Raw genomic sequence first — 15,400 nt, forward strand, 5'->3', positions numbered from 1 at the left:
CTCTCGGGGTTTGGTCGGTAGATCCATGTTGTGAGGTGTCTGAATCACTGGATGCTCCATCCGAACTGGAGGTGCCATACGTAGAGCCACCTTTCTTTCCACCTCGGTTAAATGCTGGTGCTGTGTATGTGTCACTAGTGTATGGATATACACGCTCCATAGAAAATTTTGCTAAGTCCTTTTTGAACTTTTCTAACTTTGTGAAGACAATTGATTCTTTAAAGTCTTTATTGTTTTTATCACTCTCTTCCTGTCCCTTTTTGAACATTCCGCTTTTCAATGTGGTTTTAATGTGGCCCTCTAAGACCTGAATCTCAATTAATATCTTGTCCGCTATTCTTTTTGCGGTTTTTATGATCAGGATTAGCCAATCCCTCGTGCACCTCCAGGCTATCATCGACCAGTCCTTGAGGAATGCTTTATCATCAAGGAATAAGCGTGGTGCGTTGGTGACGATAAGACCTGAAGGTGCACAGTTGTCTCGAAGGTATTGTGCCATTATGAGTCCATGTACGGATGTTCTTGTGTGGGATTTTTTAAGGGCTAGAATTTTTACCCATCCATCATCATTATTAACGGTTTGAACCGAGACTGGAATAGAGTCTAGGAGACTAGGGTTTTCGTCCAGAATACTCTGAACCTCTGTACTCTCAAAAGCCAGGCCCCAGTTGGTTGCCATATCAGAACGGATGGAGGTGCACAAGTGGTGGAGGACTAGGTAGGCCACCCAGTGAACTCAACTGAACCGGAGACCAAGAGGTCAGCCAGTAATTTAAAAAGACCCACAGCCTTAGCTGTACAGTTCACGCACACAACAAACAATGAAATTGGGGTCTGAGGGCGAGTTTACCGACCAACCAGGTGCATGCCCCGAATTACAGTATCAACACAACAAAGTACACCTGGGGGTCACAAAAATATGGTCAAACCAGAGTGGATCAAAACACCAATGCTACACAAAAGACACCATTGAAAACTTTATCCGTGTAAGTGAGACGCGGGCCACGTTGAGACTCAAGAGCATCTGGAGAAGTGATTTCCATCAGAAGCCACACTGTACCGCCCTTTTTCTCATCATTTGGATTCTCCTCACCCAGGAGACAAAACGGCCGGTCAGATGTTACCGTGACCGAAGTGTGTGAGGTAAGGGATGTTTAAATGGTACACAAGAGTACATTAAACGTGGCAACTGAGAAGGCAGTGTTGTAGTGATAAAGCGGTGATAAGTGAAGGAAAATGTAAAATTAGGTGATTAGGTGGACAAACAACATTTATTAGTGTCCCCCAATCCCTAAGAATTAAAAAGCAAGTGTGAGTGCGGGTTTCAAAAAATCACCGCGCTCAATATTGGTCAACATGTTTCTGCATTATACTGAACCTAGTTTCAAAATGCATTCTTCAGGACCGAATGGTAAAAACACTGCTGATAGGATTAAAGAAAATAAAACCTGACCTTCAGGTATATACTCAACCGTATACTGTTGCATCACACGGTATTCAATCCACACGATAAGACAGACAAAATGAAGAAAAAGAACATGAAAAGGTCACATTCCTATGAATAAATACTGTGATGAATGCAAATTACACATGTATAAAACACATATTGCCAGCTGGCAAAACTCACCCAAATTTGATGGTTGAGAGGCTTCACCCCACCTGGCTACAGCGCAGGTATGAGGAGCACCGCTCTATAAAGAATTCATAAGTAATTTCCTTAGAGCGCGAAAATGAACAGATACATGAGTTCACAATATGGCCATCAACGCCCCACACGGTCCACACTGTCAAAATGCGGACCATCCCACTCGCACTCAACCCCACTCGTCAGATATTGGCAAACCAAGTATAAATGGAATTAACTGAGGTATCAATGGCTCAGAAAATCGAGCGTGTCAGCTGGTAAATACACTGCTCAAAATTAAAATACCGTTTGGTAATTTCTAAACACCACGCTAGTGTTATATATTTTCAGCGCGATCTCAATCAGGCAGCCAGAGTTGCAATGCGCCAGACCTGACGATCGCTTGATCAGTATCATTCAGCGCGTTCACAAATAGACGCCCAACGCGCACAAGACAGGCTCACGCTCCCTTACCTGTCCGTCGGTGTCTCCTGGCAGTCTACTGTACTGCTTGGGGGGGCACCGATGTGTCTTCCAAATGGATAGATATGCACTTCCTCATTGTGCAAGCGAGGATGTGATCACGTGATAGAATCACGTGATCACAGGCATGCTGGGATATGTAGTCCCACGCACAAAAAATGCAAAAAGTGCGTAAATTAGACTACAAGACAGGTCGGGCTGTGCGCCAGTCATGAATACGGACCAAAGCCAATTAGTCAGTCATAACCCCCCACCAAGAATGATTGTTAGGCAAATGGGATTAGATTTATAGAGGTACAGAAAAAATGGCGAAAACCCATACGATCACTAATCCAGAATACAAGTACAGGCCTCACAAGGACATCCAGGGAATGGGTTCGTTGAGTCCCTCCTTGTCACTGTTAAGGCGATACACCCACTTCTGTTCAATTTTGAAGAGAAACCTGCTGATGTCAGTACAGGAAAGGGGTATTTGAGGTTGTTCTAGGACCGTCCAACAGAAGTCTTCAGGACCGTGTCCCTTTTCCAGGAAGTGTGCGGTGAGACGGGTGGCTTGTTTCTTACACCGCACTGTGCTTTTATGTTCTTGTAACCTTGTCCTGATCTTCCGGGTGGTCATGCCGACGTATCGCAATTGGCAAGGACAAGTTATTAGATATATCAAATTGCTGCTATTGCAGTTAGTGAACCTTTTCTGTGTCCACGGGCGATTAGTCCCGATATCGACCTCGGTTGATTTCTTGGTTTGGGGACAAACACTGCACGCCCCGCATGGATGGTGTCCAGAAACTGGAGGTAGATCCCACAGCGTCCCCACTTGCCTGGGTTCTTTATTACGCGGGCGCGTGTGGACCAATTGATCTTTTAGGTTCTGTCCTCTTTTGAAGGCGAAAATGGGTAAAGCGATATCATCGTTCCCAGTCTTCAAGATAGACCAATGTTTTTTTATGATTTTCTGCACCTGATTCGAGCGGGTATTAAATGTATTAACAAAGGCGATGCGATTGGTCTTCTCTTTTGGTGGCTGTATTTCTAGTAGAGACTCTCTATTATTGTTGGACGCCCTCTTCCTTGATTGCCTGATGATCTTTCTTGGGTAGTTCTTTTCACTCAGTTGGAATTCTAAGTTTTTCGAGTGAATATCAAAGGTTTCCTTGCTAGAACAGTTCCTTTGTACCCTCAAGAATTGCCCAAAGGGCAAATTGTCCCTTAGAGCCCGGGGATGACAGCTGTCATACCTTAGTAGGGCATTTCTGGCCATCAGCTTACGGTAAAGTTCCGATTGTATGCCATTAGTAGTGGCATGTAACCTCAAATCCAAAAAGGCCAGAGATGTTCTACTATGTTCAATAGTGAACTTCAGGTAAGCATTTTTTCTATTCAACCAGTCATGGAACAGTAGTAGATCTGCTTCAGTGCCCCGCCACACAACCAAAATGTCGTCAATGTATCTTTTCCATATATACAATGACGAAAGGTATGGATTGGTTGCCTTCAAAACCTCTTGCTGCTCGAAATGATGGACATAGAGGTTCGCCAGGCTCGGCGCAAAGACGCTGCCCATGCTGGTCCCTGACGTTTGCAGGTAGATGGTGTCCTCAAAGCGGAAATAATTTTCTTTCATGGCAATTTCAGCCAGATGCATGATGAAGCTCGTGGGCGTAATGGATTGAAGATCACTCTGTTCTAATAGTGCGCCGACCACTTCTAGAGTCTCAGTTTGGAGGACTAGGTAGGCCACTGGGTGGCCTACCTAGTCCTCCACCACTTGTGCACCTCCATCCGTTCTGATATGGCAACCAACTGGGGCCTGGCTTTTGAGAGTACAGAGGTTCAGAGTATTCTGGACGAAAACCCTAGTCTCCTAGACTCTATTCCAGTCTCGGTTCAAACCGTTAATAATGATGATGGATGGGTAAAAATTCTAGCCCTTAAAAAATCCCACACAAGAACATCCGTACATGGACTCATAATGGCACAATACCTTCGAGACAACTGTGCACCTTCAGGTCTTATCGTCACCAACGCACCACGCTTATTCCTTGATGATAAAGCATTCCTCAAGGACTGGTCGATGATAGCCTGGAGGTGCACGAGGGATTGGCTAATCCTGATCATAAAAACCGCAAAAAGAATAGCGGACAAGATATTAATTGAGATTCAGGTCTTAGAGGGCCACATTAAAACCACATTGAAAAGCGGAATGTTCAAAAAGGGACAGGAAGAGAGTGATAAAAACAATAAAGACTTTAAAGAATCAATTGTCTTCACAAAGTTAGAAAAGTTCAAAAAGGACTTAGCAAAATTTTCTATGGAGCGTGTATATCCATACACTAGTGACACATACACAGCACCAGCATTTAACCGAGGTGGAAAGAAAGGTGGCTCTACGTATGGCACCTCCAGTTCGGATGGAGCATCCAGTGATTCAGACACCTCACAACATGGATCTACCGACCAAACCCCGAGAGGCCGAGGCAACAGGAGAAACTGGAGAGGTGGCAATCATCCCCAGAATTTCAACAATTTCCAACCTTGGTGGCCGGCCAATCCTTGGATGTTCGGACCTCAATGTCCACCGCAAATGGGTCCTTTTGGCCCCCCTCCGATGCAACAGGGTCCAGGATCGTTTCCTTTTTTAGGATTCGGCCCGAGACGAGGCAGGGGCAGGAGGAGACAAGGAACCACGACACCACAAGTGCATTGGAACACGGAGGATCCTCAACAACCGAAAACTCTCCGCAGCGGAAAGAAAGTGCCGCAGGAAACTGCAGGGACCAGCAACCAACAAGCCTCGTAATGAACCTTAGTTCACATACACTCTCCACTACTGAGGAGCGTCTCCTTAACAAAGGCTTGGGTTTTGTGGCTACCCAGAAGGGGGATCCTTTCGTGGCACAAATCGAACTTGCAAAGTTCTTTCGTAAAATAAGATTACATTATTTCTTTTCTAACTCGAAACAAATAAGTACTGTCCCCGAGGACAATAACACTGGACTAAGGAAACCCTCCAATTTCACTCCACCTACCGCCGCCTTACCGCCGAAAGTGATGACATTTGAAGCTGCAGTTGAGAGTGATATCAATCGCATCTATAAAACAGAGACCAGACCTTTTATGAACCTCCCAAAAGACGAACAGCTTGCTCTACGTCTGTTAACATCTAATGACAAGATTACTATTAAGCCTGCCGATAAGGGTGGGGCGATAGTTATCCTAGACACTGAGACATACCGGAATGAGTGCATCCGGCAACTAAGTGATCAGAGGTCATATCTCCCATTGAGAGAGGATCCGACAGAGAAATTACAAACCAAAATTAACAACTTGGTAGAGGAAGCAACAGGTGAGGGGTGGATAACGCCCCAAGAAGGACAATACCTTATCACTAAATACCCTGTAATTCCTTATTTCTACTGCCTTCCAAAGGTGCACAAACCTCAGCGGCCGCCACCGGGCAGGCCGATAATTTCTGGAATTGGGTCTGTCTTGGAACCGCTTTCAACTTTTGTTGATCATTTTTTGAATCCTATGGTCAGAGCGATGCCTACTTTCCTGCAGGATACAAAGGATGTCCTTAGACTACTACCCACAATACAATACAACACTGAAACTGACATCTTAGTATCATTTGACGTAGAGTCCCTCTATACGTCCATTCCCCAAACTGAGACTCTAGAAGTGGTCGGCGCACTATTAGAACAGAGTGATCTTCAATCCATTACGCCCACGAGCTTCATCATGCATCTGGCTGAAATTGCCATGAAAGAAAATTATTTCCGCTTTGAGGACACCATCTACCTGCAAACGTCAGGGACCAGCATGGGCAGCGTCTTTGCGCCGAGCCTGGCGAACCTCTATGTCCATCATTTCGAGCAGCAAGAGGTTTTGAAGGCAACCAATCCATACCTTTCGTCATTGTATATATGGAAAAGATACATTGACGACATTTTGGTTGTGTGGCGGGGCACTGAAGCAGATCTACTACTGTTCCATGACTGGTTGAATAGAAAGAATGCTTACCTGAAGTTCACTATTGAACATAGTAGAACATCTCTGGCCTTTTTGGATTTGAGGTTACATGCCACTACTAATGGCATACAATCGGAACTTTACCGTAAGCCGATGGCCAGAAATGCCCTACTAAGGTATGACAGCTGTCATCCCCGGGCTCTAAGGGACAATTTGCCCTTTGGGCAATTCTTGAGGGTACAAAGGAACTGTTCTAGCAAGGAAACCTTTGATATTCACTCGAAAAACTTAGAATTCCAACTGAGTGAAAAGAACTACCCAAGAAAGATCATCAGGCAATCAAGGAAGAGGGCGTCCAACAATAATAGAGAGTCTCTACTAGAAATACAGCCACCAAAAGAGAAGACCAATCGCATCGCCTTTGTTAATACATTTAATACCCGCTCGAATCAGGTGCAGAAAATCATAAAAAAACATTGGTCTATCTTGAAGACTGGGAACGATGATATCGCTTTACCCATTTTCGCCTTCAAAAGAGGACAGAACCTAAAAGATCAATTGGTCCACACGCGCCCGCGTAATAAAGAACCCAGGCAAGTGGGGACGCTGTGGGATCTACCTCCAGTTTCTGGACACCATCCATGCGGGGCGTGCAGTGTTTGTCCCCAAACCAAGAAATCAACCGAGGTCGATATCGGGACTAATCGCCCGTGGACACAGAAAAGGTTCACTAACTGCAATAGCAGCAATTTGATATATCTAATAACTTGTCCTTGCCAATTGCGATACGTCGGCATGACCACCCGGAAGATCAGGACAAGGTTACAAGAACATAAAAGCACAGTGCGGTGTAAGAAACAAGCCACCCGTCTCACCGCACACTTCCTGAAAAGGGACACGGTCCTGAAGACTTCTGTTGGACGGTCCTAGAACAACCTCAAATACCCCTTTCCTGTACTGACATCAGCAGGTTTCTCTTCAAAATTGAACAGAAGTGGGTGTATCGCCTTAACAGTGACAAGGAGGGACTCAACGAACCCATTCCCTGGATGTCCTTGTGAGGCCTGTACTTGTATTCTGGATTAGTGATCGTATGGGTTTTCGCCATTTTTTCTGTACCTCTATAAATCTAATCCCATTTGCCTAACAATCATTCTTGGTGGGGGGTTATGACTGACTAATTGGCTTTGGTCCGTATTCATGACTGGCGCACAGCCCGACCTGTCTTGTAGTCTAATTTACGCACTTTTTGCATTTTTTGTGCGTGGGACTACATATCCCAGCATGCCTGTGATCACGTGATTCTATCACGTGATCACATCCTCGCTTGCACAATGAGGAAGTGCATATCTATCCATTTGGAAGACACATCGGTGCCCCCCCAAGCAGTACAGTAGACTGCCAGGAGACACCGACGGACAGGTAAGGGAGCGTGAGCCTGTCTTGTGCGCGTTGGGCGTCTATTTGTGAACGCGCTGAATGATACTGATCAAGCGATCGTCAGGTCTGGCGCATTGCAACTCTGGCTGCCTGATTGAGATCGCGCTGAAAATATATAACACTAGCGTGGTGTTTAGAAATTACCAAACGGTATTTTAATTTTGAGCAGTGTATTTACCAGCTGACACGCTCGATTTTCTGAGCCATTGATACCTCAGTTAATTCCATTTATACTTGGTTTGCCAATATCTGACGAGTGGGGTTGAGTGCGAGTGGGATGGTCCGCATTTTGACAGTGTGGACCGTGTGGGGCGTTGATGGCCATATTGTGAACTCATGTATCTGTTCATTTTCGCGCTCTAAGGAAATTACTTATGAATTCTTTATAGAGCGGTGCTCCTCATACCTGCGCTGTAGCCAGGTGGGGTGAAGCCTCTCAACCATCAAATTTGGGTGAGTTTTGCCAGCTGGCAATATGTGTTTTATACATGTGTAATTTGCATTCATCACAGTATTTATTCATAGGAATGTGACCTTTTCATGTTCTTTTTCTTCATTTTGTCTGTCTTATCGTGTGGATTGAATACCGTGTGATGCAACAGTATACGGTTGAGTATATACCTGAAGGTCAGGTTTTATTTTCTTTAATCCTATCAGCAGTGTTTTTACCATTCGGTCCTGAAGAATGCATTTTGAAACTAGGTTCAGTATAATGCAGAAACATGTTGACCAATATTGAGCGCGGTGATTTTTTGAAACCCGCACTCACACTTGCTTTTTAATTCTTAGGGATTGGGGGACACTAATAAATGTTGTTTGTCCACCTAATCACCTAATTTTACATTTTCCTTCACTTATCACCGCTTTATCACTACAACACTGCCTTCTCAGTTGCCACGTTTAATGTACTCTTGTGTACCATTTAAACATCCCTTACCTCACACACTTCGGTCACGGTAACATCTGACCGGCCGTTTTGTCTCCTGGGTGAGGAGAATCCAAATGATGAGAAAAAGGGCGGTACAGTGTGGCTTCTGATGGAAATCACTTCTCCAGATGCTCTTGAGTCTCAACGTGGCCCGCGTCTCACTTACACGGATAAAGTTTTCAATGGTGTCTTTTGTGTAGCATTGGTGTTTTGATCCACTCTGGTTTGACCATATTTTTGTGACCCCCAGGTGTACTTTGTTGTGTTGATACTGTAATTCGGGGCATGCACCTGGTTGGTCGGTAAACTCGCCCTCAGACCCCAATTTCATTGTTTGTTGTGTGCGTGAACTGTACAGCTAAGGCTGTGGGTCTTTTTAAATTACTGGCTGACCTCTTGGTCTCCGGTTCAGTTGAGTTCACTGGGTGGCCTACCTAGTCCTCCACCACTTGGGCACCTCCATCCGTTCTGATATGGCAACCAACTGGGGCCTGGCTTTTGAGAGTACAGAGGTTCAGAGTATTCTGGACGAAAACCCTAGTCTCCTAGACTCTATTCCAGTCTCGGTTCAAACCGTTAATAATGATGATGGATGGGTAAAAATTCTAGCCCTTAAAAAATCCCACACAAGAACATCCGTACATGGACTCATAATGGCACAATACCTTCGAGACAACTGTGCACCTTCAGGTCTTATCGTCACCAACGCACCACGCTTATTCCTTGATGATAAAGCATTCCTCAAGGACTGGTCGATGATAGCCTGGAGGTGCACGAGGGATTGGCTAATCCTGATCATAAAAACCGCAAAAAGAATAGCGGACAAGATATTAATTGAGATTCAGGTCTTAGAGGGCCACATTAAAACCACATTGAAAAGCGGAATGTTCAAAAAGGGACAGGAAGAGAGTGATAAAAACAATAAAGACTTTAAAGAATCAATTGTCTTCACAAAGTTAGAAAAGTTCAAAAAGGACTTAGCAAAATTTTCTATGGAGCGTGTATATCCATACACTAGTGACACATACACAGCACCAGCATTTAACCGAGGTGGAAAGAAAGGTGGCTCTACGTATGGCACCTCCAGTTCGGATGGAGCATCCAGTGATTCAGACACCTCACAACATGGATCTACCGACCAAACCCCGAGAGGCCGAGGCAACAGGAGAAACTGGAGAGGTGGCAATCATCCCCAGAATTTCAACAATTTCCAACCTTGGTGGCCGGCCAATCCTTGGATGTTCGGACCTCAATGTCCACCGCAAATGGGTCCTTTTGGCCCCCCTCCGATGCAACAGGGTCCAGGATCGTTTCCTTTTTTAGGATTCGGCCCGAGACGAGGCAGGGGCAGGAGGAGACAAGGAACCACGACACCACAAGTGCATTGGAACACGGAGGATCCTCAACAACCGAAAACTCTCCGCAGCGGAAAGAAAGTGCCGCAGGAAACTGCAGGGACCAGCAACCAACAAGCCTCGTAATGAACCTTAGTTCACATACACTCTCCACTACTGAGGAGCGTCTCCTTAACAAAGGCTTGGGTTTTGTGGCTACCCAGAAGGGGGATCCTTTCGTGGCACAAATCGAACTTGCAAAGTTCTTTCGTAAAATAAGATTACATTATTTCTTTTCTAACTCGAAACAAATAAGTACTGTCCCCGAGGACAATAACACTGGACTAAGGAAACCCTCCAATTTCACTCCACCTACCGCCGCCTTACCGCCGAAAGTGATGACATTTGAAGCTGCAGTTGAGAGTGATATCAATCGCATCTATAAAACAGAGACCAGACCTTTTATGAACCTCCCAAAAGACGAACAGCTTGCTCTACGTCTGTTAACATCTAATGACAAGATTACTATTAAGCCTGCCGATAAGGGTGGGGCGATAGTTATCCTAGACACTGAGACATACCGGAATGAGTGCATCCGGCAACTAAGTGATCAGAGGTCATATCTCCCATTGAGAGAGGATCCGACAGAGAAATTACAAACCAAAATTAACAACTTGGTAGAGGAAGCAACAGGTGAGGGGTGGATAACGCCCCAAGAAGGACAATACCTTATCACTAAATACCCTGTAATTCCTTATTTCTACTGCCTTCCAAAGGTGCACAAACCTCAGCGGCCGCCACCGGGCAGGCCGATAATTTCTGGAATTGGGTCTGTCTTGGAACCGCTTTCAACTTTTGTTGATCATTTTTTGAATCCTATGGTCAGAGCGATGCCTACTTTCCTGCAGGATACAAAGGATGTCCTTAGACTACTACCCACAATACAATACAACACTGAAACTGACATCTTAGTATCATTTGACGTAGAGTCCCTCTATACGTCCATTCCCCAAACTGAGACTCTAGAAGTGGTCGGCGCACTATTAGAACAGAGTGATCTTCAATCCATTACGCCCACGAGCTTCATCATGCATCTGGCTGAAATTGCCATGAAAGAAAATTATTTCCGCTTTGAGGACACCATCTACCTGCAAACGTCAGGGACCAGCATGGGCAGCGTCTTTGCGCCGAGCCTGGCGAACCTCTATGTCCATCATTTCGAGCAGCAAGAGGTTTTGAAGGCAACCAATCCATACCTTTCGTCATTGTATATATGGAAAAGATACATTGACGACATTTTGGTTGTGTGGCGGGGCACTGAAGCAGATCTACTACTGTTCCATGACTGGTTGAATAGAAAGAATGCTTACCTGAAGTTCACTATTGAACATAGTAGAACATCTCTGGCCTTTTTGGATTTGAGGTTACATGCCACTACTAATGGCATACAATCGGAACTTTACCGTAAGCCGATGGCCAGAAATGCCCTACTAAGGTATGACAGCTGTCATCCCCGGGCTCTAAGGGACAATTTGCCCTTTGGGCAATTCTTGAGGGTACAAAGGAACTGTTCTAGCAAGGAAACCTTTGATATTCACTCGAAAAACTTAGAATTCCAACTGAGTGAAAAGAACTACCCAAGAAAGATCATCAGGCAATCAAGGAAGAGGGCGTCCAACAATAATAGAGAGTCTCTACTAGAAATACAGCCACCAAAAGAGAAGACCAATCGCATCGCCTTTGTTAATACATTTAATACCCGCTCGAATCAGGTGCAGAAAATCATAAAAAAACATTGGTCTATCTTGAAGACTGGGAACGATGATATCGCTTTACCCATTTTCGCCTTCAAAAGAGGACAGAACCTAAAAGATCAATTGGTCCACACGCGCCCGCGTAATAAAGAACCCAGGCAAGTGGGGACGCTGTGGGATCTACCTCCAGTTTCTGGACACCATCCATGCGGGGCGTGCAGTGTTTGTCCCCAAACCAAGAAATCAACCGAGGTCGATATCGGGACTAATCGCCCGTGGACACAGAAAAGGTTCACTAACTGCAATAGCAGCAATTTGATATATCTAATAACTTGTCCTTGCCAATTGCGATACGTCGGCATGACCACCCGGAAGATCAGGACAAGGTTACAAGAACATAAAAGCACAGTGCGGTGTAAGAAACAAGCCACCCGTCTCACCGCACACTTCCTGGAAAAGGGACACGGTCCTGAAGACTTCTGTTGGACGGTCCTAGAACAACCTCAAATACCCCTTTCCTGTACTGACATCAGCAGGTTTCTCTTCAAAATTGAACAGAAGTGGGTGTATCGCCTTAACAGTGACAAGGAGGGACTCAACGAACCCATTCCCTGGATGTCCTTGTGAGGCCTGTACTTGTATTCTGGATTAGTGATCGTATGGGTTTTCGCCATTTTTTCTGTACCTCTATAAATCTAATCCCATTTGCCTAACAATCATTCTTGGTGGGGGGTTATGACTGACTAATTGGCTTTGGTCCGTATTCATGACTGGCGCACAGCCCGACCTGTCTTGTAGTCTAATTTACGCACTTTTTGCATTTTTTGTGCGTGGGACTACATATCCCAGCATGCCTGTGATCACGTGATTCTATCACGTGATCACATCCTCGCTTGCACAATGAGGAAGTGCATATCTATCCATTTGGAAGACACATCGGTGCCCCCCCAAGCAGTACAGTAGACTGCCAGGAGACACCGACGGACAGGTAAGGGAGCGTGAGCCTGTCTTGTGCGCGTTGGGCGTCTATTTGTGAACGCGCTGAATGATACTGATCAAGCGATCGTCAGGTCTGGCGCATTGCAACTCTGGCTGCCTGATTGAGATCGCGCTGAAAATATATAACACTAGCGTGGTGTTTAGAAATTACCAAACGGTATTTTAATTTTGAGCAGTGTATTTACCAGCTGACACGCTCGATTTTCTGAGCCATTGATACCTCAGTTAATTCCATTTATACTTGGTTTGCCAATATCTGACGAGTGGGGTTGAGTGCGAGTGGGATGGTCCGCATTTTGACAGTGTGGACCGTGTGGGGCGTTGATGGCCATATTGTGAACTCATGTATCTGTTCATTTTCGCGCTCTAAGGAAATTACTTATGAATTCTTTATAGAGCGGTGCTCCTCATACCTGCGCTGTAGCCAGGTGGGGTGAAGCCTCTCAACCATCAAATTTGGGTGAGTTTTGCCAGCTGGCAATATGTGTTTTATACATGTGTAATTTGCATTCATCACAGTATTTATTCATAGGAATGTGACCTTTTCATGTTCTTTTTCTTCATTTTGTCTGTCTTATCGTGTGGATTGAATACCGTGTGATGCAACAGTATACGGTTGAGTATATACCTGAAGGTCAGGTTTTATTTTCTTTAATCCTATCAGCAGTGTTTTTACCATTCGGTCCTGAAGAATGCATTTTGAAACTAGGTTCAGTATAATGCAGAAACATGTTGACCAATATTGAGCGCGGTGATTTTTTGAAACCCGCACTCACACTTGCTTTTTAATTCTTAGGGATTGGGGGACACTAATAAATGTTGTTTGTCCACCTAATCACCTAATTTTACATTTTCCTTCACTTATCACCGCTTTATCACTACAACACTGCCTTCTCAGTTGCCACGTTTAATGTACTCTTGTGTACCATTTAAACATCCCTTACCTCACACACTTCGGTCACGGTAACATCTGACCGGCCGTTTTGTCTCCTGGGTGAGGAGAATCCAAATGATGAGAAAAAGGGCGGTACAGTGTGGCTTCTGATGGAAATCATTTCTCCAGATGCTCTTGAGTCTCAACGTGGCCCGCGTCTCACTTACACGGATAAAGTTTTCAATGGTGTCTTTTGTGTAGCATTGGTGTTTTGATCCACTCTGGTTTGACCATATTTTTGTGACCCCCAGGTGTACTTTGTTGTGTTGATACTGTAATTCGGGGCATGCACCTGGTTGGTCGGTAAACTCGCCCTCAGACCCCAATTTCATTGTTTGTTGTGTGCGTGAACTGTACAGCTAAGGCTGTGGGTCTTTTTAAATTACTGGCTGACCTCTTGGTCTCCGGTTCAGTTGAGTTCACTGGGTGGCCTACCTAGTCCTCCACCACTTGTGCACCTCCATCCGTTCTGATATGGCAACCAACTGGGGCCTGGCTTTTGAGAGTACAGAGGTTCAGAGTATTCTGGACGAAAACCCTAGTCTCCTAGACTCTATTCCAGTCTCGGTTCAAACCGTTAATAATGATGATGGATGGGTAAAAATTCTAGCCCTTAAAAAATCCCACACAAGAACATCCGTACATGGACTCATAATGGCACAATACCTTCGAGACAACTGTGCACCTTCAGGTCTTATCGTCACCAACGCACCACGCTTATTCCTTGATGATAAAGCATTCCTCAAGGACTGGTCGATGATAGCCTGGAGGTGCACGAGGGATTGGCTAATCCTGATCATAAAAACCGCAAAAAGAATAGCGGACAAGATATTAATTGAGATTCAGGTCTTAGAGGGCCACATTAAAACCACATTGAAAAGCGGAATGTTCAAAAAGGGACAGGAAGAGAGTGATAAAAACAATAAAGACTTTAAAGAATCAATTGTCTTCACAAAGTTAGAAAAGTTCAAAAAGGACTTAGCAAAATTTTCTATGGAGCGTGTATATCCATACACTAGTGACACATACACAGCACCAGCATTTAACCGAGGTGGAAAGAAAGGTGGCTCTACGTATGGCACCTCCAGTTCGGATGGAGCATCCAGTGATTCAGACACCTCACAACATGGATCTACCGACCAAACCCCGAGAGGCCGAGGCAACAGGAGAAACTGGAGAGGTGGCAATCATCCCCAGAATTTCAACAATTTCCAACCTTGGTGGCCGGCCAATCCTTGGATGTTCGGACCTCAATGTCCACCGCAAATGGGTCCTTTTGGCCCCCCTCCGATGCAACAGGGTCCAGGATCGTTTCCTTTTTTAGGATTCGGCCCGAGACGAGGCAGGGGCAGGAGGAGACAAGGAACCACGACACCACAAGTGCATTGGAACACGGAGGATCCTCAACAACCGAAAACTCTCCGCAGCGGAAAGAAAGTGCCGCAGGAAACTGCAGGGACCAGCAACCAACAAGCCTCGTAATGAACCTTAGTTCACATACACTCTCCACTACTGAGGAGCGTCTCCTTAACAAAGGCTTGGGTTTTGTGGCTACCCAGAAGGGGGATCCTTTCGTGGCACAAATCGAACTTGCAAAGTTCTTTCGTAAAATAAGATTACATTATTTCTTTTCTAACTCGAAACAAATAAGTACTGTCCCCGAGGACAATAACACTGGACAAAGGAAACCCTCCAATTTCACTCCACCTACCGCCGCCTTACCGCCGAAAGTGATGACATTTGAAGCTGCAGTTGAGAGTGATATCAATCGCATCTATAAAACAGAGACCAGACCTTTTATGAACCTCCCAAAAGACGAACAGCTTGCTCTACGTCTGTTAACATCTAATGACAAGATTACTATTAAGCCTGCCGATAAGGGTGGGGCGATAGTTATCCTAGACACTGAGACATACCGGAATGAGTGCATCC

At 45.2% G+C, this 15,400-nt stretch overlaps 1 protein-coding gene across 2 annotated transcripts in view; it reads right to left on the reverse strand.

Annotated features, from left to right (window-relative positions):
- Window positions 1-15,400, reverse strand: part of GTF2A1L (general transcription factor IIA subunit 1 like) — a 1,231,875-nt gene that overhangs the window by 315,395 nt on the left and 901,080 nt on the right. The gene's annotated exons all lie outside the window — the stretch shown is intronic.

Source organism: Lissotriton helveticus, chromosome 6 (genome assembly GCF_964261635.1).
Source record: "Lissotriton helveticus chromosome 6, aLisHel1.1, whole genome shotgun sequence".
Lineage (NCBI taxonomy): Eukaryota > Metazoa > Chordata > Amphibia > Caudata > Salamandridae > Lissotriton > Lissotriton helveticus.